The sequence below is a fragment of the Diceros bicornis genome (genome assembly GCF_020826845.1).
Source record: "Diceros bicornis minor isolate mBicDic1 chromosome 22 unlocalized genomic scaffold, mDicBic1.mat.cur SUPER_22_unloc_1, whole genome shotgun sequence".
Taxonomy (NCBI): domain Eukaryota; kingdom Metazoa; phylum Chordata; class Mammalia; order Perissodactyla; family Rhinocerotidae; genus Diceros; species Diceros bicornis.
Genome location: NW_026690886.1, coordinates 846,069 through 871,333, shown reverse-complemented (window position 1 = coordinate 871,333; position 25,265 = coordinate 846,069). Strand labels below are relative to the sequence as shown.

Sequence of the window (25,265 nt, the reverse complement as noted above, 5' to 3'; positions counted from 1 at the left end):
AAGATTATATCATCTATTAGTTTGAATGTGCTTTTGTAAAGTACGCCTTGTTTCTCTTGCCCTTTCTTACTGGGAGAAATACGGAATAGATAGAAACTGCCTGGATTACTCTGGTCTGAACTCAGATCACATAGGACTTGAATCATTCAACAAATGAGCCATTAACAGTGGCTACACCACTGGGATTTCCTGATCCAACATCGCAGTCATACACCCTATTGTGGATATGGACTCTAGAATAGGATTGTGCCGTTATCCCGAGGGTAACTTGTTCTGTTGATCAATATTTTGGATCAATAAGTGATGAAATATTTTGACTAGTTGGTCTAATCACTCAGGGGTTATTTCCTTCTCTGAGGTCACCCTAACCAAAATTGTTAATCCATTTAAGATTTGTTATCCCTTGATTTGGCTTACCATTTTTTTTTTTAATTAATTGAAGCTCCACAGGGTCTTCTCGTCTTATTTTGTCATTCCCGCCTCTTCAGGGAAAGGTCAATTTCACTGATTAAAAGTAAAAGAGAGTAAAACCCTCGAGTGGCTGTTCATACAAGTCCTCATTTAGACAACAAATGATGATGCTGCCTTTGCAGGGTCCAGTCAGTGCGGCCTTTACACCGTGTCACTGGGCAAGCAATGCCTGTAACACCAGAAATGCCAGAGGAGATGCTTTTGGTAAACAGGTGGGGGCTGTGTTTGCAGAGTTTACTTTTTTAAATCTTTCCTTGAATGCCTACCTGTGTTGGGTTAACAATTAATGTAATAAATAATTATTGGGTTGAATTTATTTTATTGTTAACTTTTGGTGATTATGTGTTCTGATATAAGATTATGCAAGGAGAAATAATTCTTGTTGCTTATAGTAACAGTAGTACTTCTATGAATTAATAGATTAATGCAGTATTAGATTAGGAGTTAGTTTCTGTGATTGAAATTAAGATAAGTATATTGTTGAACCTGAAGGCTTTCTTGACTGGTGGCTGAATTTAGGCCAACTAGGGTATTGTTTGTATTCCCTCTCTAAGGAAGGTTGTATCCTGTATCTAAAAGGCTGTACCTCTTTAGGGCTGGGTCTGGAGGAGGCAGGAGGCTGGACAAGTGTGGAGCTGGCTCTGACCCAGAGGGATGAGCAAGAGACACAGGGCATCTGCTGCCACACACAGTCGCAGCAGACATCACCCATCAGTCACGACATGCTGGGCTGCAGAGCCCAGAGAGCCCCCCAGTTCTCAACAAGGTGCACTCAGAAGCCACTCCCGGGCAGAGCAGGGGACTGTGATGAACACATTTGCCATCCCCACTCCCCTAAGACGTGCTCCAGGTCTCCTTTCCCCACTTACTCCGCCAGCTCCTCACTGTCCTCGGGACTCAGGCTTTCAAGGCCCGCCAGCAGGCTGGTCCAGTACTTCTCCTTCCTTACCATTGCCTCCCCTCTCTGCTCCCACTCTAGTTCCAGGGCAAGTTACCTGTGGCTCCTGAGTGCTGCTCCTTGGTCTGGAAGGAGCCCCATCCTTCACCCTTCCACCCTGTGCACTCCTACTTACCCTTAAAGACTCGAATCCAGTGATGCCTCCTCGGGAAGCCCTCCCTGACGCTCCATCTCCCCAGGCCTGCTCTGGGCCACCACTCTGCCTCCTGCCCACATCCATCACTGCCGGGAACCTTGTTGGGCCCCCTTGTCTAGTCTTCAAGTCCAAGCCCCTCAGGAGGGGAGGAAATGCTTGGGCTCAGGACAATGGAGCAGATTCCTGGACTGTGGTGACACTGCCCACCCCAGGAGAGGTCATTCTTTGGGGCACTTCCAACTTGGACCCAATGCAGCTCAGGGGGAGCCAGGACACAGGAAGGCTGGCTCTGGGCCCAGCAGGTCACAGGGTCAGCCTAGGGAAAAGGCACAGGGACCACACAGAGGGGCTCAGAACAGAACTCCAAGTCAACAATACCCTTGCTAAGGGCAGCAGGGGCCAAAGGCAGCTGCACAGGGCGCACGAGGGTCTGGCGAGCTTTTCATCTGCTCAGAGAGTTCCAGGGCTGGATAGAAGGAACTCAGGAGGCCCATCTGAGGTGGAGGTCACCTCGGGGGCACGCAAGCAGAAGCTGAGGGTCCCACAGCAAGTTGAATCTGAAGAGCTGACCCTCAAACTCCTAGTGGCTCTAACGTCTCCGAGGTAGAAGTCAGTCCCCTCAGTCACAGCCTCTAGCTGCCCCCTCACAAGGCTGTGCCTCTCAAACACGGCTCCCAAGGCGAGTGGAGGCTGAGGGTGAAGGCAACCTCCTACCCGTGAGAAGTGCTATGATCACGGCCTCCCGCAAGGGGCTAAGGATGATGAGCAAGGGACAGAGGGACTGACCCACACGACTTCCACTCGGATGCTGAACATGCTTGTGATTCACGGGTACAATCAGTATCTGTCTTCATCCTCCACTCTTCTCTCCCCAAAAGGACATGTCAGTGTTTACTATGACATCCACAGACACATCAAAGGCATCTGGGAAGAACCATGTGTACATCTGGAGAGAAGGGAACTGTGAAAACCAGTAATATCTGCATCCATGTGTGCAGATACTGACATCTACATACAGCTGTCACGTTCCTCCAGCAGCCCTGGAATACTCCACAATCATGTTGGCAGGTTTTTGGCACAAGGTAGCCAAACCAACTGGTGGTGTCCCCGAATGCCACCACTGCTGGGGCCTACCTTGATGTTGGGGCGAGGCAGGGTGCCATGCCCTGTCTCACAAAAGTCTGGCTGGTGTCCAGGTGGGTCTCATAGCCTTTGATGATCATGCACTCCATGGCTATGTTTTCCTGGATGATCTCTGTCTCGTTTACTTCACTGTGCATTATCCTGTGGGGACAGAAAATAAGTCAGAGACAGGCTGCCCCCACCTCTCAGGAACAAGGGAATGCCGGGCCTCTGGCCAGACCTAGGAAGAAGGCCTGGCACCCAAGATACTCAGGTGGAGACTGTGGTCACGGAGGGGGAAAGAGCATGCGTATTGAATACCTGCTGTGCTGGGCACTCTATGGGCATGAGCTCACATCATCCTTCTGACAGCCCAAGGAGACAGGTGTTCTTATTTCAGAGAGAAGGAAATGGAGATTAATAGCTAGAAAGCAGGTCTGATCTAAAAGTCTGAACCACGTGGAAAAGAGACGGCAAAACTGAGAGGAGGACGGGAGTACAGGAAACAACATTTCTTCATTACTCTGTGCCCCACACCACTACTGGTCTTATCTCCATCCATCGAACTCCACCCACCCATCCTGCCTCAGGGCCTTTGCACTTACTCTTTCCACTCCTCCTCCAATGCACTTTATACAGTTGCTTCCTTAATGTTCGGCCCTGGAATGGCTTAGTTTTTGAGCACCTGGCAATCGCACTGGCTCATGGAAAGACTGACTCCCGTAGGCTCCAGCACGTCTGGGGGGGAGCAGAACACACCTTGCCCCTTAGTCTGAGAATAGGACAACTCTTCTATTTGTCCTGTTCTGACTGCCGCAACACTCCTCCTCCAGGAGGTGGCGCCATTTAACTGCTTTTTAAAAATAGCATTGGTGGGAAAAGAGACCTGTGAGTTGCCAACTTTGCTAAGAGCCTTGGTGGGTTTTCAGGAATCTTAGGATGTTAGTAATTTTGTGGGGAGGAGCGTCTGGAAAAAATACCCCACCTACTCCAAGAAAAGCACAAAACCTCTTATTTGTCTGCTGATGCCTCAAATTCTACAACCATGACCAGATCACCAAGAGGGCTGGTTAATGTGTGTGGTAGTAGACACTGTCCAATTTAACCCTCCGAGCAATGAGAGATGACACTGGTTGAGCTGGATCCGTGATTAATGAACTCAGCGATGAGCAATTACTGGGCCCCTCTGACTCTCAGTTTGCTCACCTGTAGAAGGTCAGAGTGAGGATGGAAGAGAACGCTGATGGTGCTCAGGGCAAGCTACCCCAGGAAGCACTGCTCTGGTATGTGGATTATTTCGAGCTGAAGACAATAAGGACTCAGGGAACTCAGGAAGAATATTTGAGTTTCCCCTCCCAAACTGCCTAAAGAATTTAAAACAAAAGATCTGTTTCAGGAAGGAGTTATTATCATGACTGCTATAAAGATAATGTAGGATAGAGGTTACAATAGAAAAGGCACCAACAAGCCCATCTTATCGGAAGTTCTGTCTCTCTGGCCACATTCTCTGGATGGCCCTGTGAGGAGTTGCCAGACAATCATTTACAAGGGAAGTCTCCATTTGTAAAGGTATCTCCCTCTCTGTATTGGGAAGAGGGGGGATGACCTCATTTCTAGAAACTTATCAATGTGGAAGGTGAGGCCTTAAAACTGCATAATAAAACTTACTCTTGTTTACAGTGCTTTAGTGATAATCTCCTGTAACTGACACCCCCACCCCCAACATCCTCCTTGTCTTTGGTTGAACATGGTATTTAAGACAAGAATTTCTGCTATTGTGGAGAAACGCAGTGTCCCTGTTTTCTCCCATGTATACATGTTATTAAACTTGGTATTATTTTCTCCTGCTAACCTGTCTTGTTAATTATTTGGCCAGCCTTAAGAACCTTAAGGAAAAGGGCAGAGGGAGATTCTCCCTCTTCTCCCGACAACGCATTTCACGTGCTGACCTCAGGCCCAGCCCACAGGGCAAGTGCTTGAATAAAGGGAAGTGATCACTGTTGCTATTATCACTGGTTTCAAAGTTGTTATTATAAAACTATTATCATCCGTTGTTTTCTGGTTATCAGATTGGGGCATGGAGATGGGGTCTCTTCCTTAGGAGCCTCAGTCCGTCCCTCCCAGCAATGCTCTCAGCAACCCAGGCCCTAGCCCTCTTCTAGGGAGGCACCTTTCAAAGATATGCTAGTTCCCTGGATATAGACTCATATTTGGAGGTGAGCAAAAATAAGCAGAACCATTTCTTTTGAAGAGGGTGGGGATTTTGCTGAGGAGGGCTGTATTTGCTACAAACAAGGAGGCGATCCCAGAGTAGCAACACTAGTTTCACTGTTAGACAAGTGCCAACTGCAGCTGCTCAGGACTCCTGCCAGCCCCGGCTGGGGTTTGTGCTGAGAGCCACACCGTCCACGCAGCTGGGGAGGAGTTCCCTGGGCCGCAGGCTCCCGGGGGAACTGGAAGTGACGACCTGGGTTACATTGAGCCCAAGAGATGAGGTTCAGGAGAAAAAGCAGGACAAAGGCCAGAGGTAGGAGAGAGTCAGCCCCAGGGGAGGAGTGTTTCTGAGCACAGCCAGGGAGGGTTTGTTATCTGATGGCTTCCTGCCGGGCTGGGAGCTTTCCTCAGTCCCCGGAGGGAGAGAGGAGGATGAAAGGGCTGCTGTCAGGCCGATAGGAAAACTCTCTTCTGTGCCAGTAGGGCTGTGTTCAGGCCAGGTACAGGTGATCAGGTGGGACAAAGGACGAGTAGGCTGCGGGAAAGGGGATCAGGATCTTAGAATAAATGCCTTGGCACCCATGTGCCTTCCTCACCCCTGCCCGCACCAAGACAGGGCATCCCGCAGGGATGAGGAGCCTCGCTGGTGTCCCAAGTCTTCTCCTTGGGGAAGTGTGCAGGATTTGGCTACTTGTGGCACGAGAGGACTGGGGTCCCCACCCCACAATGGTTTCTGTTAGTCTACAGTCACGCTCTGATTACACCTGCTCCCTGAATGAACCTCCACTCCGGGGCCTGTGCCCTGCCCTGGTCCAGCCTGGTCCTCCCTCTGCCCAGCTGGGATCCGTGGCCCTACTGGCTGCCTCTTGCTGGACTCGGGAAGCCATTTAGGGCACTGAGTGGTTGGCAGAGCTGGGGACAGCACCTCACACGCTGCAGACCGACCCTCCTTTGCAGCTTCTGGCAGCCCATCACTGAGTACAAGGCTGCTCATCATCTCTTGGCCTCCATAAGTTGCAGAGCCCAGGGCCTAGCTCCTGGTGCGCATCTCGTTCCTGCCTAAACTCACTCCCCTGGTGATCTCACCAGTCTTGTGACTATAATCCCATCTCCGAGCTGATGGCTCCCGAATGGCTCGCTCCCTTACACTCCAGACTCAAATGCCCTGCTCCTTTCTTGTCCTCTCCACCACTGTTGTCCATCTCAAGTTCAACACGCCCCCAGTTAAGCTCCAATGAAACAAGAAAGATTCCCCCTCCACACCTGCCCCTCCTGCACCTTTCTCCATCTTGGTTAGCAGCAACTCTAACCTTCTGCTTGCTCAGCCAAAAACTCTGGAATCGCCCTTGACTCCCATCTTCTCTCTCCCCACATCTAATGCATCAAAAACTCCTGTTGGTTCCATCTTCAAAACACACTCCGAATCTGAACCTCCTCCTCACCTCCACTGCCACCACCTGGTGCAGGCCCCCCGTCAGCTGCTGCCTGGGCTGTTGTAGGTGCCTCCTCCCTGGTCCCCCTGCTTCTGCCCCCACAGAGGAAGGTTTCCCCCTGGGCTTTGGAGACTGAAAGAGGGGCAGCAGTGGTGCCTTGACCAGAGGGCTGGGGCCTCTGACACTGGACAAGTCATGGGCTTGTCCACTCGTGACACTGCCTGCTGTTGACTACAGTCTTGGTCTCATGAAGGCCCATCAACCAGGCTCCCCTCTGGGGCTCCTATACCACAGGTTGTGAGACACTGACACTGGAGAACAGAGGAAGTTGGCAGAGTGCCTGTGAGTCCCTGGGCCGATCCCCATCCTGGCAGATGGGCCCACGTGAGTGCCCAGGGCCCTTCCTCGAACCACAACTGTGCCAGGGACAGCACATCACCCACACCATCCCACCAACTGCCCCCTGGGCTTCAGCTGTGAACTCAGATTGCTCCGGGGACCCTGCTTCCAGGTGGGGCAGGCTGGGGGTCCCCCAAACACCACCTCCTGGAATCCTAACCTGAACATGAGATTTACCATCTGGGGCTCAGCAAACTCCCGCTGGGGAGCATCCTCAGCCCTGGCCTGTCCACTGGCGGGGGCACCCGAGATGCGAGCTCACCCAGACAACCCCCCCAGTTTAGCCCTGGCGTCGTCCAGGCTGTTGGCTGGATGTGCTTGTGAAAAGTGGGCCAGGAGCTTGTGCAGTGTCAGAATGTGCCTGGGAATCTGCAGGAGGGAGAGGCAGGGGGAGAAGGACAGAGGCAAAGATGAGGAAGGAGAGAGACTGTGATGAAGCAAGTCAGAGAAAGCAGCAATGTAGAGAGGGAGAGAGAAAGCAGATGGAGGATGGTTCTCTGAACTCCCAGCACTCCCACGAGCAGGGCTGAGGACGGACACCCACAGCACTTCTGATCTCAGACTCTAATGTGGAGACTTTTCCAGGGTCTTGTCTAGGGCAAGAGCCCAGAGCTTGGGGCTCTAAGCCAGCAAGAGGAAGGGCCTAGAGGTGGGCTCAGGACCAGGAGGTCCCCCTCGCCTTCCCACACTGCCTGCTCTGTGGAGCTGGACAAGCCTGCGGTCCTCTAGGTTAGGGGCTGGCTCTAACCCCATTCTCCAGGCAGCCCAGAGCTGGGGCCTGTTAGGGCTTGGGCTCTCCCGGCCATGGCCCCCTGGTGCCCCCAGGTGTGGCTTCCTCTCAGATGTGGCCCACACTGTCATGGCCCCCAGTGGGCTCCCCATGCATTCGGCCTCAAGGACAGGGCTAAATGCCAGCTGGAACATGGGGTCAGTGAGGAAGATCTCCAAAACTCTCTCCTTGCAGTCAGTTTGGCCTCATAGTGCTTCAGCAGCTTGTCAGTCACTGTTCTGCTTGCAGTTGGCCAGGGTCTGCAGGCTGTACTGCTGGCTGGATACTAGCTCCTGATAGAAATTGAACACGGGCAGCAGGATGGCCAACAGGTCTGCTCGGTGAGATGCCCCACAAACCCTCGGTCACCCAGCCCCACCCACGGAGGTCAAGGCCAGGCTCAGACCTCCCACCCAGTGATACCCTTGCCTTTGGGGATGACTCTGGCACCACTGCCCTATCCAGGGCCAGATAGGTGGCCCCAGGCATTGGGACCACATCAGAGTCACAGATCTTTATAGAGATGGGGCTCTGTCTACTCTGACACCTGTATATTGGAAGGCCGGAGAGGGCTGTTGTGGGTGCTGTGGTGTGCCCCACTGCCTGAAGGGTCTGAAGGGCCACCCAGCTCCGGAGTTTTGGGAGTTCAGCTGAGGCCTCTGTGGTAACTGAATTGCAGCTCCACATCCCCCTCAGCCCTGGCTCCCCCAAGAGGCCTCCCAGAGTGCCCCACCAGTGACAGAAGTGACCCATCCGTGGTCATAAGGTGAATCAGTAGCTGGCCTGGAACCAGCTCTCTTGAGTCCCCCATTCCAGGGCTTCTCCCCACATGACATGCCCTCCCGGGTCATGTCCCCTCAGCTCTCTGTCCCTTTATCTGTGTGTCCCTGTCCTTCCATGCCTCCCCAGGTTCAGCAAGGTGGGTCTGCTGCTGGCCCACTCTGTCCCAACCTCCTGGATACACAATACCCTGCCTTCCAGCCCTGAAAGCCCAGCCAGTCTCCACAAACCTGCCCTTCAATACTTGATTGGCAGGGATGAACCCACTGAAACCTCTGCTCATAAACTCCATTAAAAAAGAAATACGTGCTTCCTTTGCGATAAACTCTTAAGTGGGAGCTCTTACACTACCCAAGGGACAGCACCTTCAATGACGCAACTACAGGAAGTGCAGACCTTTTCCTTCTAGGGAGTCTTCTCATTGTGACCTTGGGGAAAAGCGGGGCTCTCTGACTTAGGAAAGAGAACAATAAAAGGGTCACACTCAGTGTGGGAGAGGCGCGATGCAGGGGTCCTGCTGTGCAGCCCTCGGGGCCGTCAGGACGGTGCAGCCAGCTCGGAGAGCAGTGACGCAGGGTGGACGGAGTGGGAGCCTTGACCGTGCTTCTACCTTTTCTTTGTCATTCTACTTTTGGAAACCTTTCCCAAGGAGACGATCTCTCATATGAACATTTCAGATGCAGAGATGAGTGTTTCTAGTAGTTGTGACAACTGTAAGAGCCAATGATGGGAGATGGCTGCATGGATGAGGGTATGCTCACAGGTACTGGAGCATCATACAGCCATCAAAAAGCATGTGCTAATCTTAAGTAAAAAAAAAAACACATCACTATTCAAATTCAATATTCATATGTGTGACATTATGTAAATCAAATGGGGGGGCAATCCCAAGATCTGTGTATAGAAAAAAGTTTGAGGAAAACACATCTATGTGTTTACAGTAGTTATCTTTGGGAAGGAGAACTATGGTTGATATAGCTTTTAACATTTTCTGCTTTTCTAGATAGTCAAATTTTCTCAAATGTGTTCATATATATTATTTTTAAAAGGGAAAATAGATAAGAAACTAAAAATATCTCTTCTTCCTAGAAAAACAGCTTTTGCCAACTTGTCTTTCCTCTTCTGCTCCCTCTGAGGGATTATGTGAGTTTTTAAGGGGCTACTGTTACACTCGGGGAGGATGGAAGTGCAGCCAGCCTGCAGGAGTGGGCCGTGGAGAGGGACTTCTCAGGTGGTGGCTGGGGACCTCTGCCAGGGCTGGCTGCTCTCCCAGGCCCCAGTGAGCCAGCTGGAGGTGCAGGTCTTCGGGCCTTGGTAAAGATGTGGTGCAAACACACGATGGCCTCAGACAGAGCAAGCACAGTGTAAGCTCCGGCCATGGAGTTCCTGCCCCTCAAAGGGCCTCTGCCCCCAAGTCCCAGCAGAGCTGAGGGGCCCAGGGAGAGGGCAGGGGCTGCCACCGTCCATGGGACTCTAGCAGCAAACACCTTTCTCAAGTGACACCTTATGTGAAAACCTCATCAGCGGGACGGACTATGTAACTTGTGGGGCCCAGTGCAGAGCAAATATGCAGGATCCCGTCTTTAAAAAATGACAAAATTTCAAGATAGTGACAGCAGAGCTCTACACCAAACACAGGCTTTTCTAAACATGGGTCACACTCCCCAGAAGCCGGCAGAGGATGGGAGCTGCTCTCGCTGCCAGCCGTCCTGGCACCCTCAGTGCCCACCTGCTGGGGTGACCCTAAAGGATCTTAGAGGAACTCAGGGCTCTAGAGAATTCAGAGGAAATGCCACTGATGATGTGAAAAGAGCTAGGGCTTGAGACCCACGCAGAGCAGGCTCAAATCCGCCTTATGCTGCTTCTCAGCTGTGTGACCTCCAGCAAGATGCCTAACATCTCTTAACCTCAGGTCTTTCCCGTAAAATATGAAGGTGAAATGAGGTCACCCCTGCAAGTAATGGGACAATTTGAGGGCCTGATGCAGAGAAGGTGTTCAGTAAATTCTAGCTCTCCACAACCCCATTTTGAGGGAAAACAGAAAAGCAAAAACACCCAGATTCTCCCATGCAAGTGCCCTGTCACCACCTAAAGAGCACTGGGGAACATGCCTTGTCACTGGCAGCTTAGCACCAGGCTGAGTAATGGCCCTCTGAGCACCCCTGGCAGCCACATTTGCTGTGGCTCCCCTCCCAGCATCCTCCTCCCCACCCATGCTCCCCAGCCAGCCAGCTCCAGAACACAGCCCGAGTCCCCTCTCCCAGGATGAGCTGTAAGGATGCCAGAGAGACTTCTGCTACTTCCTGCAGCCCCCTCCCCTCCCAACTGTTCCTCCTCTGCCCCTGCTCATAACCCCCAGCTCCTACCACCCTGGAGAACTGGGAACTTCCCCAGAGTGTCTGGGGTTTGAGCTGAACGACATAGGGGATGCCATAGGGACTCTGTCCTTCACCCCATTTGTGGACAGGAAAACAGGCCCAGAGAGAAAAAGTGAATCCCCCCGGGAGTTAGGGCAGCCCCAGCCTAGGAGCCTGTCCTCATCTCCCTGCCGTGGTCTCTGTCTTTCTCTGCCACATCAGATGCCCTTCCCTGGTCCCATTGTCCACGTGTGCTCTCTGCTCCCTCCTCTGTGATGACCCAGCACTTTGGCTGTTGGAGGCCCCTGGTGTTGTCCTCTTCGGGGATGTGTCACAGGGGACTGTCCCCTCTCCCAGCAGTGTGTTGCCTGAGGGCAACCCCCACCCTGGGATCTCACTCTCTCAGTAAAACAAGAGCAGGAGGGGAAGGTGCTGAATGGGTGCAGAGACATCCCTGAGCTGTGTGGCAGACGTCCAAAGATAGTAGCTTAGGAAATCACAAACACGCCACAGAGCCAGCTCTGCTCCCTTTTCAGGGCACGTGGCTTTGTCCCCTCAAGGCCACTTGCTGAACCGCAGGATGAATGGGCTCTGACAATTGAGTGAATGGAGCACTTTGAAAGCAAAATGGGGCAGTTACCCGCTCTCCACTTCTGGGTTGCTAAAACTGCCCCGGCCTGTGCTTGAAGAGCGGCTGAAAATATCTAATGGAGAAATATGCATTGCTGATGCAGGCTTTTCTATTTTTTCGATTCTCTGAGACCCTTGGCACATGAAAAAATGGCTGTTCTTGGATCTGAACTCTAAAGAGCTAAGGGATTCACACACAGGCTCATGGAGAGCTCCGAGACACGTGAATACCCAGTCAGCACCCTTACTGTCCTGATGTCATCACCCTCATGCCAGTCTGCTGTCTTTGCCAGTTCTGGTATCTGCACGTGGTATCCTTTTCTCTTTAGGCTGGAGGGATGTGTGTGTGTGTGTGTGTGTGTGTGTGTAAGACTAGTCTGTATGTAAAACTGATGGCGCTCTTCTCAGATACGTCTACAAGACATCTACTCCCCAGGGACAAGAGCAAAAACCAGATGCCTTCAGGTCAGGCACTCTGCTCCCTGTATAGGCAACACTGGCAGTCTGGGACTCTGATTTAAGGATTGGGCCAGGTTGGCAAAGCTCTGGAAAGCTGTGAGCCTGCGGACCCTGCAGAAGCCTTGGACCATGGCCCAACCCTGCTACAAACCAGTGTCAGGATGGCGGCAGGAGCCCCAGCCCCACTGAGATCGCAGAGGCCTCCTTTCTCTTATCCTGCAGGTCCCTTCTGGGGATGCATTTGCTTTGGATCTGGGTTTGCTTGGCTGACATCAGGGCCTGCTCAGCTGACCCTTGTCAATGATGTCCATGGAGAGTTCGGAATTTGGCTTACACCCCAACTCGCCAGCTAGAGTCCAGCTCTGTCTGCCCAACTGGGTCAATGCTTGGTGTCTCAGCTGAGCCCTGCCCACTTTCCACCCCACAGTCTGACCTTCTTGGCCCATCAGAGGCAAACCCTCATTTGTCACACTCCTTAGCAGCACTGCTCATCGGCTCCTGCCACACCCCAGTCCCCTCTCTGGAGACAGTGTCTTTAATCCAGAATGCATTTAGTCAGTGCAGTCATTGGTGGAGGAATTAGTCCTGGGTTTTCTCTCTTTTGTTAGCAAAGTTTTGCTAAAGATCTCTGTACTTCGTGCTTTTCAAACAGCTGCCACACAACTCAGTTCTCTCTCCTTCCTCCATTCCCTCTGGCCTCTTCCAAGCCTAAGAGATGCCCATCTCTGTCTCCCTTTGTGCCAATCCTGTCAGCATGTCCTGATGGAGTCTCTGTGGTGGGCACCATGCTGGGCACGGGTGAGACACAGCCAGAGGTGGATAAGTCAGATCCCTTCCCTGGAGGAGCTTCCAGCCTAAGAAGAGGGTCAGATACCCACAGAGGTAACTTATACTCCAACAAGGTGCACACATACTGCAGTGGGAGGGTCTCACCATGGAAGCCACAAGCGCTACCCAGAGGTTTTGCAGGACAAAACAGGAACCCAACTGCGCTGGCCCCGTGGTGTAGCAGTTAAGTGCACGAGCTCCGCTGCTGGCAGCCCGGGTTCGGATCCCGGGCCTGCACCGATGCACCTCATGTCAGGCCATGTTGTGGTGTCATCCCATATAAAAGTGGAGGAACATGGGCACAGATGTTAACCCAGGGCCAGTCTTCCTCAGCAAAAAGAGGAGGATTTGCATGGATTTTAGCTCAGGGCTTATCTTCCTCACAAAGAAAAAAGGAGCCCAGCAGGTGTGTTATAGAATGGAAGGAATTGGAGCAGAGGGGATGGTGTGAAAAAAGATGCAGAGTACGACAGGGTGTTGAGTGCAGGACAGCAGGGTTGGGGATGGCAGGAGGAACATGGGAAACAGGACTCAAGGCACAGAGTGGGCCCTGCAGAGGGGCTGACTGGGGAGGGATCAAGGCGGCCCTCTCCATGTCAAAGTTGGTTTGCAAACCTGATTCCATGGCTACAGTTTTACCTTAAACCCTGAACTAAAGATCTCTGCAGTTTCTTGCAGAGTCAGGCTTGCAGGATTCTGAGTGCTACCAAGTCAGGAAAATATCACCACCATCTCTAAACTCCTACCCTGCCCTTTAGAGCTGCCTGAGCCATCCCAACTTACTTCCAATCATAAATGGGAGAAAAATAGCTATTAAAACAATGAAATGGTGCCAAACTGAAGATTCTAGAGGAGGGGACGATTCTTCTCGGAGGAGGATGCTCCCTTTGTTTTAGATGGTCCTTGGAGCTTTTTGGTTACAAAAGATAAGGCCCAAGAGGGCTGTTTAGATGGAAAAGAAGAGACTAAGCAGAGCTGGATAGTTTTGCTTAATAAATTTTGTGCAGACTTTTGTTTGGGTATGCTCTCCCGTTACCTCTAGGGAGACATGGCTGCGGGTGGAGGCTCCAGGGATGGAGCATTGGACAGGGCCAATGTCCTTGATGTGTGACCTGTCCACAGCCCGCTTAGAAGGGCCTAATGCCTGGTTTCAGGCTCTGCTGTTTTTGCCTTGAAATTCTTAAGAGCCTTGCATTTTCATTTTGCACTGGACCCAGCAAAGTATTTAGCTGGTCCTGAAGAAAGTGTAGACAAGGGTATATTGGTAAAGGATTAACGACCAGCTCTCTGAAAAAAAAAACTCTGACTGGTAGCACTGGCTGATTTCCATGGTGTAAACATTCCAACCTTCCATTTTAAGCTACCAAAGGGCAAATAACAAGCTTGAAAGAGTCTTGAAAATTTCACAACAAACTTGCAAATTGGTATAAGCCAGCTCCAACACATCACTGGATGGGGGCGAGGGTCTTGGCAGATAAAGAGAATATGAACACCCCCACCACCAACAAAATGGCGTTGGAAGCATGTGGAGAGAGGCCAGTGTGAAGAGAGGTCAGCAAGAAATCCGTGTAGCAGGAAAGGCTGAGTGACAGAAGGGCAAGGATGTCTTCTATTCACCTTTAAGCCATTTTCTGTTTCAGTACTGCAAACCCCTTCTACTGTATCTAAGCCTTTCAGAAAGTCTGGTCTATACTTGGCTGGTGTCAGGGGCTTGGGGACTGAAAGAGGAGCCAGTTGGGTGTCATTAGGTCTTTCCTGGATACTCTGGTTGTCCTCCTGGGACAGGCAGGACTGTACTTCCCAAGCCCCTGAAGTTGAGTGTGTTCAAGTGACTCACTTTGTCCAATGAATTGTGAGCAGTGCTGTCAGGCACCATTTGCCACGTTGCTTCCCCTGCCCTGGGACTGGTGAATTTCCTGATTGTGGGAGACCCATCAGCCTGTGACCCTGACTCTGAGTGAGAATGTTGTGGAGCGGAACCCACAATGGACACACAGTGTGAGAGAAAAAGCAATCTTTGTTGTTTTAAGCCACTGAGACTTGGGGGCTGTTTGTAATTGCAGCAGAATCTAGCTCCACCTGATGGACACAAGGAGTGCCCATACGAGGGTAAGGGGCAGTCAAGACTGAGTGAAGACAGCCACTGTGAGAAGTGATACAAGAAGCCAGGAGAGCAGAATTGGAAGCCAGACGTGGCCATGAAAATGGAAGACCCTGAAAATCCTCAGGAATAAGTGGGATGGGGCTTGAGGAATTTTTCTGGCTATCAGGTGGACCATGAGAGCTTGAGGCCATCCAGCTGACACAGTGGTTCCCGAACATGCACCTTTTATCTGGCTCGTCTCCCCAGCAAGGAAGGAATAAGTTGTGGGGCAGGCACAGGCCAAGGATCTGCAGCCAGGAGACCCAAGGTTGAGCCTGGATTCTAACACTGGAAGTGACCTTGGAGTGACCTTGGATAAGTCCTCCCTCTTCTGTGGACCGCTGAGTTCTCAGATCCCTCCCAGCTCTGACTTTCTAAGACACTCTATCTTTGTCACGGGCGTCACTCATCACTTACTTGGCTTCTCAGTGCCTCCTGCCTACCTGATGGCCTACTTCCTGGGAAATGGGCTCTGTTTCACCCTCCTAAAGCCCCTCCAGAGCACACAGGTGTCCTCTGCCCTGCAGGATGTGGATGTGTGTGTGAGTGAGTGAGAGTGAGAGAGAGTGAGAGACAGTGAGAGAGAGAGACTACAGCCAGAAGCCTTTACCAAGCTGATCTTTCAGTCTTCTTAGAGAAATCCTTTGCCCTGGAGAGTAATGTACTCAGTTGAAAACGTTGCTCCAAATTCCCACCAAACAGGCCTCTGCTGCCACACTGACAAACACACACACACTCACACACACACACACTTTCACTCAAAACTGACCAGTTTTGTGCTCCCCAGCACCAGAGAGGGCCCTGCCTTTTGCACCCACCCCTTCTCTAGCCTACCAACCCCTGAAACCTTTCAAGGCCATATGCGACATGAACCCACACCTTCTTTGGCCATAAAATGACTCATTTTCTAGCTGGGTTCACACCGCAAACTCTATTATGGCACCAATCACACTCTACCCCAATCAGACCTTAAGGGTAGAATCTTCCATCTCTTTACTGCCTGCCACAGAGCCTGATGCCCATTCACTCATCAAGCCCTTACAGAGTACCTACTATGTGTGAGGCAGAAGGGACAGAGTGATAAAGGACACCCCTGCTTTCAAGGAGGTCTCACCAGGCCGGGTTGGGGACAGACACCCAAGGACCTGGCTCTGACATGGCATGCTGAGGGTGGGAAAGCCGTGGGAGCAGGGGGTAAGGAGAACATTCTGGGATGAGAGTCCCCAGGAGGAGGCATTCGAGCTTGGTAGGATCCCACCAGGCAGGGAAGCGTGGGGGTGGCAGGGGCACTCCAAACAGAAGCCCCAGCATGTGCAAAGGCCAAGATGTGCACAGCTCATGACCAGGGAGCACTGGCTGGATCCCCAAGTGATGAGGGAAGAGGAGCCTGGGGAAGAGGATGAGGCAGTGGTCAGCTGATCTTAGGCAGTTAGTGAATGAGTGAGTGAGTGAATGAATGACACCCGACACCCTTGATCATGAAGCCACTAACCTGGTGCTGGTCCCTAGACCTATTCCCTGGTCCCTAACAAGGATTCAGCTTGGTTTCAGGGATATGTGTAGGGCTAGGATAGATCTCAGAGTGAACCAGATGGTTTAGACTCGGGACAAGCCCCCATCCCAGGAGTGACATGGGAAGAGGCTATGAGTAGAGTGGCAAGACTAGCAAGTAGACAAGGAGACGTGGGTTCTAGTCCTGGCTCTGCCACGTCCCAGCTGTGTGAGCTTGGGCAGATGACTTGAGTTCTCTTAGTCCCCTTCCTCATTCAATCCTATGATTATAGCTATGGGGACTGACTAAGGAAACATGTCTGACAGTGCCTGGTGCAGGGTAGAGGAGGTGTGTGGAATCTGAGACTATTGTTCAACCTCAAGTTCCGAGCTGACGTGACTATCAGTTCAGAGCTTGGCAGCGGCACCATAAGGTGGAATTGGCAACTTCAGATCTTTGAACATTCCAGGCAGAGCTGGCTTCAAAGTCATGTGATGGGGTCTTATGCTCAGAAGGCCCCATGCTTGGGGCTTCAAGTTCCGCAGTTGCAACCTTGTAGTTCTTAACCATTTCTCTTTTAATTTGTTTTCATGAGTAACATCTGATGGAACAATGGAGCACACCCCAAGGGCTTGGAGCCTCAGCCCCCATGTGTTCCTGCCTCCTGCTGCCTCACTGGGATGGTCTCTCAGCTGCTTGCTCCACACACGTTGGCACCCCAGAACCCATGACCTCCTCTACCCTCTCTCTGGGAGCAAATGGGTCTAGTCAGCAAGGAAAACTCACATCCCTCCGTGAGTCACCCTCAACCCTCTTCAGGAGCCTCGGTGTAGGTGCAGTAAGAGTGGGTGCAGTGCAATCCCGATGGTGTCTCAGGGCAGGTTGAGGGACAATGCCTTGGCACTAGGTGGGTGACTCAGCAGGGACATCTTGCCCACCCCTCATCTAGGTACCAAGTGTATCATGGCACAGAGGTTAGAGGAGGTTGGAGGTTGAAATTGGGGGGTCGCCTGTCTGCCATGGGTGGGTTGGTGGGCTGTGAGAAGGGGAGGTCGACTTCCCCGACTCCACCCAGGGCCTTGCATTTTTCCCTTGCATCAGGCCCTACAAATCATGCAGCCAACCCTCATTAGAATCTATGTTTCCATTTTCCCATCCTCAGCTCAGAGTCCACGGTCCTCGTGTGACGTGGCCAGATTGCTCTGAGCATCTGGTGAGCATGGTGAGATGAGGGGGGAGAGGCAATCAGATCATTCGGCGCTGGGGTAGACAGCTGGTGAGGGGCGTCTAAGGGACAGAGAGCCAGCGCCTCCCAAGCTTTAATGTAAATGGCAATCGACTGGGATGTTGTGAAAGTGCAGATTCTGATTCCGGAGGTCTGGGCAGGGCCTGAGATTCTGCATTTCCAACATGCTCTTGCTTCATGGACCACATTTTGAGTAGTGAAGTTCTAGAAGGCTTAACTTAGCAACAGCATGGCCTCCAGACCAATGAGCCTGGAGCCGGTGAGCCCCTGTAGGAGTTCTTATGACAGGCAGAGGGAACGACTGCTTGGAACTGAGCCAGGAGCCCACACTATGATGACCTACCAGGACCCTGTGTCCCCGGACTCTTCAGCTGATAATGTGGGGATGCTTACTCAATGTGGTCATCAGCAGAGTAAATAAAAACTCGCCCATAAATAACCTCACTCAATCCTCACACCCTTGTCAGGCAAGTATAAAAAGGCTGTTTTATAGATGAAGGAATGGACGCATAGAGGATGGGGGGGGCACACTCCAAGTTGCAACTGTCAAGTGGCAGATCTGAACTCAGATCTGACTAAGGCCCTTCCCACTCTGCCAGCATCACTAAATTTACTTTTGGAGACTGGCTTAGCTGTGGCTGGAAGCTGGTCCCCGCTGCCGGTCATGTGCCCCCCCGATCCTGCTGGAGCCTGGAGTGTGAGGTGTTGGGCCTGTGCCCTGGGCACCTCGGCCACCCTCTTCTGCACCCCTCGTCAGCAGTCACCTCTGCCTTCAGCCACTCGATATTGATCTCCCCATCCTCGATCTGCTGCCGTAGCTGCTTGGCCACTGTCTTCTCGTCTCCACGATCTGCAGCAGGTGCAGGTACTTCTGCATCAGTGCTTCGTGCTCCCTGGCCAGGGTCTGGGAGCTGTGGACAGACAGACGTGGTAAGACACTGCCTTCTTGTCCCCCAGAGATCCAAGCAGAAGTGGGGCTCCCCCACTGACTGCAATTAGAAGATCCTGACTCCCAGACATGGTGCACAGGGCCTTGACCTGGCTGCTGTGCTGTTACTGACTGCTCTAGCCCCTTCTCCAACTCCTCTCTCACACTCTGACCTCTGGTCCCTCTAACTGAGCCTGTTCTATCCCCTCCCCCTCCAATCCATCCCCCCGGGCCTTTGTACAGGCTCGCTCTCTTGTTAGGGGTAATGCATCCAGTGACTTTAACTTAGAGTCAATGCTCAAATGGAACAACAAAGCCTGGATGACAGCACATCTGTTTAGTACATCGTTCACTGAATATTTTGAACTCACTGTTGAGACCTACCGCCCAGAGAAAGAGATTCCTTTCAAAATATGACTGCTCACTGGCAAGTGCTATGGTTGCCATGGAGAGACTGATGCTGGTGTGTGTCCCCCTCCACACACACACAGAAGTTAGCAAAAGTCTTATGACTCACATAATAGACGTCTCTGAGGAGAGCAGGGCCAAAATCACCAGCAGCTCTGAAATGGCTTGAGGGAGCAAGGAAAGAAGCCAGGCTTGGGTTTTTATCGTGGTTGGAGGTTTTAAAGAAAAAATATTCAATGACACTTGTCAAAAATGGTAAGGCATATTTTATTCAGAACCACTGCAATATGTAGAGACCACTGTGATGGGATTCACAGCTGGGGAGAAATGAGATTGGGCTCGACTTTGAATGCAGCATGGGCAAGTGAGCATTCACGGCCAGGCACCATGGTGGGGGTCAGGGGATGGAAAATTACTAAGAGAAAAAACAAGTGTTGGGGTTTCTAGCTAACCTGACCTAACAAGATTATTACCGAAGCCAGGCCAGAGTTATCAGACACCACCTGAGGGATGGTGGGGGACGTGGAGGAGCCCAAGCAGATCTCGAGGGTGATCAGATCTACGGGTGTGGGTTCTGCTTAAACTGATTTAGCAAGGTTCTTACTAAAACTGGATTTTACAAGGAAGTGCACAGACAAACCTAGGAAAAGGTTCAGGATCCTGACTAAAGTTTGGTCAAAGCAAGAAATCTTTGCCAGGGTTGAGACCAGGGCGAGAGTTCTGCACACATACAGGGGCTTGTGTGGTTGGATCCGAAGCCAATGCCAGAGAAGGGAGACTCTGGACTTGCTCTTCAGCTTGTCCAGGTGTGGACATTGGGGAAGAGGGAGAGGAGAGGCGTAAGCTGTCAGCACACATCAAAAAGTGCGGAGTCTGACTGCTCATTACAAGGACAAACATGCAAAGAAAAGCATGCATTCGCAATGGCTTGTTTTTATATAAAGAAACACTAACAGAAGCTCAAGAACGATCAGAACTGTGCACTGGGGGTGGCTGGAGTAAGTGCTGCCATCTTGCTGTCCTGTAGGCAACAGGGACAAGTTCCACATCCCATAGAGTGTTGCCCAGAGCTCTACCCTCGTGGTGGTCCCACTCAGGGGTGGTGAGGAGGGGGACGGAGCCTGGCGGTGCAACAGCCTGAGGCCTGAGATGGTGTTCGCTGTGCGGCCACGATCTGCTCCCATTGGCCAGGTAACGAGGAGAAACCACCGTCTCCTTCCACAGGTAACTGGCCGCCACTGCCCAGTCAGCCCCCCATGAGGTCCAGCCCGAGGTGGGCAGCACTTTGTGCTCGGGGCCTGTCCAGCAGGTGAGTCAGCGCTGGGTGCTGTGTAGCTGTGGTCTGCACCACCGTCTCTGCTCGGGGCACCTCGGGCCACCATGGCCACCCCACAGCCACCACCGCCCACCTTATGGCCTCCACCACCCTCTCACCCCCACCCTGCAGCCACCCTGCTCTCCACTGATTTGGGCTAGTGCCAACAATGTCAAGTAACAGGATAGTCTGGAAACGCTCTTCCTTAGGTCACTATCTTCTTGGATTTGCTGTGACTTTTCTGCTCTTTTGATGGCAGGGAGCCTGCCTTGATCTCTGCAATCAGGAATGTGGCTGAGCAAATGCAGCTTGTACCTGCTGGATGGATACACCTCCCAGATGCTCTGTTGCTAGAAGGTTCCTGGCAGTGCAGGGAAAGGTGGCTCTGCAGGTGGAGGTGAGTGCTGGAGAGGTGTCTGACAGCATCCTGGGCAGAGTAGGTCAAGGCCCACTCCTCATGGGAAGGCTGACCCTGTGGACTTGGACTCAGACAGCATCCTGGGAGGAGCAGGGTTCAGCACACTCCTCAAGGGGAGACTTACACTTGGGACTCTGCATCTGACAGCATCCTAGGTGGAGCAGGGCGAGGCCCACTCCTCACGGGGAGGCTGACCCTGCAGACTGGGCATCTGACAGCATCCTGGGGGAGCAGGGCACAGTCCACTCCTCATAGGGAGGCTGACCATGTGGACTTGGTTTCTGCATCTGACAGCATCCTGGGTGGAGGAGGGCACGGCCCACTCCTCACCGGGAGACTTACCTCGGGGACTCGGTGAAGGGGCTCCTCTCTACACATCGTCCTTGGCCTCCTACAGCAGGGTGAGAGGTTTGCTTTCCCCCTGGCCTGGCTCCCTTCATGAGGGCTTCTGGAATTCAGCTAGTTCAATGAGTCCTTTCCTGCCGACTCCACACTGCAGGTCCCAGAACAGTGCGCTGAAGACATTCTACTTTGAAAACCTCCTGGCATATCATTTTGTTTCATGTTGCAGGTTGTTATTGAATTTTGAAAGACCTGAATGCCACTTGTTGTCTGTAGTCTTATTGAAGGTTTACAGTGGTTTGTTCTAATTCGGAAGTTGTTACAATCTATCCAAAGAACTAGTAACATGAGCTTGTTTCAGAGGTCAGCCACCCTGCTTTCTTGACGGTTTCCTGCAGAGCCTGTGTCCCAAAAGTTTTGTTACTGTTTTTGAGAATGAGGCAAAGCCCTGCAGAGAAGGTGGCTCTTGGCATGTGTCATGGTCTAATGTGGTCTGGGGGCAAATGAGGTAGGGGTCCTTTGGTAAATAGTCACAAAGCATTGAGAAAGGTTAGAAAGTCATGTTGCTTGGAACTCCCTGAGGACCTAGTATCCACCTGGTCTGGTCCACAGTGGCCTCAGGGGGGTTAGATGACCTCAAGTGGAACAGAAAGCCCTCGGGACAGACCCCCCCCAACCCCCCACGTGCAGTTTGGTATAAATAGAGATTTTACCTTAATGAGGAGAAGAGATTATGAAGTGTCTTGGTCAGTACCTTGCAGGGGCTGGTTGATTTGTACAGGAAGCAGCTTTCCTCCTTGTAGTGGGAGGACAGGAGTAATACAGATCCACAGCTCTTGGGCCTGACCTCCCCTTGGCGGTGGTCTCACATCCTCAGCTGCTTGAGCAGAGCTGGGGCCAGGCGCCCTGCTGGGTGCCTGGGAGGCTCTGCTGGCCAACACCTGGCCTGGCTTTGAAATAGGGGGACCAACCATCCCGTTTTAGCACCCAAAGTCTTGTATCCTAGCGACAGCAGGAGGATTGGGCAGCCATGAGCTTCTAAGAACTATTTCTGAGGCTTCTTGAAGCCTTTCCTGTTGTCTTGATGCCATCCTGTGTTATCTGCCAGAACGTCTGTGTCCCTACAGGGCACTTACCACAGCCTGGGAGGAGGTCCTCACCTTCCTTCCTTCTCTGCCCTACAGACGGTCACCTCCTTAAGTTAGACAGTGGGTCTTTCATGTTTCTATTCCAGTAATAAGTTGCAAGCAGGTGTTCCTTAAATCTTTACTAAAGGTTTAAATGGGCAAAGTGGCTACAGGTGTGGGTGTTTCCAAAAACACTTGTTTTGCTTTTATAGCTGATTATTTTAGGGGGAAACATTTAATTCTTTCTTTCTAATTACTTTTTCATTTATCCTTGCAGGCTCCACATAATGGGCTCAAAACATCTGGTCCAGTGGTTAAAAGCTGTTCACAGGGGTGATTGGACCCCACTAAGCATTCTTTCGTCTGTAGTGAATATTTCACCAAAAACAGCTCTAGGAAAGGCTGGAGGATCAGTACTATGTGCTCAAGCCATGGCCACGCCCTCCATCTTCCACCTGACCGAGAAGTGGGGGCTGAAGGCCACGGCCGCCCCAGGAGAAAGGACACTAGGAAGGCCACCGGGGGGCCTGAGGAACATGCGCGTGAAGCAGATGGGAAAGGAGTTTCAGGTTTATTGTGGTCCTTGAGGGAAAAGCTGAGGGCCCAGCCGTGGTCCCGCAAGTGGAAGTAACCCGCTCTGCAGGGTGAACACGCACCCAGTGCTGCCCAGGAAGCTGCCAGTCAGGATTGGGCGCAGTCTCTGGAAGGAACTCCAGGAGACAGTGTGGCCTCCACAGCATTAGGCAGCCAAGGAGATGCAAACACGTCTGCTGTAGATGCTGGTGATGAGACCCCCTCTTCCCAGCCAAGGCCTGCTGGGTAAGAGTGGCATTTCCGTGGATGACTTTATCCCTCAGGATCGGGGCATGCAGATTTATTGGCTGGCTTCCTTCTTACAGTTTCTTCTCAGAGCACACTCAAGAGAGGCCATCTGTCCCTTGAGAGGCTGTTGACCAAAAGAGGCTGAAGAAGGATGTGGAGCCCAGCTACAGCGGGACCAGCCTGGGGCCTGATGAGAGCTTGGCCCAGAACCCCCAAGCTCATCATTCACAATGATGCCTCAGAAACCCTCCCAGAGCCCCTCACCCTCCGACGGATGTCACCCTGAAGCCAGCTGCAGAAGCTGTGCGGGGCGAGCACAGCAACACCGGCCCTCCGTCCCTCAGCTGCGTCATCCTGTCAGCACTGGGGGCCCAAGATCTCCTCGACTGCTGCACTCCTACTGCTTCTGGTCCCGGGGGAACAGGAGCACGGGTGCCGCCTGCGGGAGCAGGTGGAGAAGAACGGCGAGCTGAAGAGGGGCAGCCGCCGACAGCCAGGTGCACACGCTGCAGGAGGAGCTGGACGAGCTGAAGGGAGGGGGCTCCCTGCCTTAGCAGCCTGGTGCCCCCCGCCGAGGTCAGTGCCCGTGCTCGGGGCTCCCCCACTGCCTGCTCATCATGAGGGGTTTCCTGCTCTGCAGCAGACGGCCCCTGAGCACTTCTGTGTGCAGCATGCCTGCTGCTGTCTTGGGAGAAGGCTCTGCTGGTAGCTGCCCCTTGTAGACAGGGAGCCCAGGTTGCAGAGCTCACCCCGCTCGCTCTAGGGTGCTCGAGAGGCAGCGGTAGTTGTCAGGGTTTAGCAGGTGGGGAAGGAGGCATTGTAGGTCTGCTGGGAAAGCCAGACCTACGCAATGAATGGTTCCTGGATGGTTGGTTTTCCACTTGAACAGGAGAAAATCAGCTTCTGTTGCATCCCTCAAACAAATGTAAATTCTAATGAGTTAGGATCTAAATGTGAAATAAAATCGACATAGTAACTATTAGAATAGTTACAGGAGACTCTTAAAGTCATGGGGGGGTTCTTTCCCTTCATGTTTTAATGAATATCCTTGAACTGAAGTCATTTTGAACATTTTAATAATTTCTTTAAAATTTGAAACATCTTTTTGAGTAGAATACATTCTCTTTTGTAAAAATTAAAACACTCCAGAAATATACAAGCTAACAAGTGGTAAAAACTCCTATTTCTCACGTACCTCCCAACTTTTATTCCTTGTTGGTAGTAAAACTTGGTGTGTAATCTCCTAGACTATTTCCTGTGTTTTACATACATATTTCTCTACCTGTACAAATAGGTTGGAATATTGTTGGTGTGTTTATTGGCTACATTTCTGATTTTCCTGATCTTTTACAGTTTAGTCCTTGTAAACATTGGTTTCTCGATATTCCTTATGTATTGAGGGTACCATCTTTTGCCTGTTATACACCCATGGAGAACATTTCCCTACCACATTGTTCATTTAATCTGGATCAGTGCTTGTCTTCCCAGATGTCAGTAACACTTCAGGAGGGAAACGGCTCTATATGACAGGCTGTTCAGGACCTCCCGGACCCCCAGGGCAACAACCATTAAGAAAACACAAAGCAAGAAACAAAACCCATCCTGCGTGTTTCCAGATGCATCCCGGGGGAAGGACAGCTCCAGTTGAGGACCACTGATGTCCTGGTCAGAGTTATCCCCTATGTTCTCCTATCACGTTAAAGCTGTTTCTGTAGTTTCTTGTACCTGATGGTACAGTTTGGTGCCTTTGTCTGTTCCTTTTGGTCAGATTGCGCAAGGTTTCTCACTGGTACAGGTCTTTCCAGACAGTCAGCCCTTGACTCCATTGCTCAGGTCTACATTGTTGTTCTTGTCTTGTGAATCCTCACTTCATTCTGCTGATGTTGGTTTTATTGTGGTGTTGTTCTGGCTCCTGGAGGGAAGTGCTCAGCTTCTTCGTGTACAGTTGATATTCCCTGATACCTGCAGTGGAGGCTGTGTCCCTTCTTCTGTCTCTTTGTCCCCACACCATAGATTTGTCTCATGCTCCTCTCATTGCTATTCATTTCTAAAGAGGTTGTCCTGTCTGTCTGGATTCCCTCTTTAACCTGAGAGATTTAGAAGGGTTTGGATAGATTTTCAAGTGGATAGGTTGGGGGAGGGGAGCCAATATTTTGTGATTATTTTTTACTTTTATTGTTTTAAGGTCCGGTAATATGGTCACATAGATTTCTGCTTTTTGGACTCTTTAGAGATTTCACTGTGGCTTAGCACACAGTCCATTGTGGTGACTGTTTCATTGTGGTTTGAGAAGAATGTTTCCTCTCCACTAGTTGCTTATGTTGTTGTCCCTTGGGCTGAGTCTAGATCTAGCTTTTTTGTGTTCATCATCAGATCTGTTTCCTAACTTACTGTATCACTTGACTTGTGGATTTCTAAGAGAGGTAAGGTAGGTTTCCCTGTGATTCTTGAGGTGCCTGTGTCTTCTT

The 25,265-nt window shown here is 51.6% G+C and overlaps 1 long non-coding RNA gene across 6 annotated transcripts in view; it reads left to right on the top strand.

Moving 5' to 3' along the window:
* Positions 1-23,052, top strand: part of LOC131401910 (uncharacterized) — a 215,292-nt gene extending 192,240 nt beyond the window's left edge. For 5 of the 6 annotated variants that reach the window (XR_009218113.1, XR_009218116.1, XR_009218115.1 and 2 more), the window contains 3 exons: positions 19,998-20,082; positions 20,348-20,485; positions 22,253-23,052. This is a non-coding gene — a long non-coding RNA (uncharacterized LOC131401910). Of the gene's footprint in view, positions 1-19,815; positions 20,083-20,347; positions 20,486-22,252 lie in introns of those variants that run through there. The other variant, XR_009218112.1, reaches the window with a different exon arrangement.
* The last annotated feature ends 2,213 nt before the right edge of the window (positions 23,053-25,265 follow it).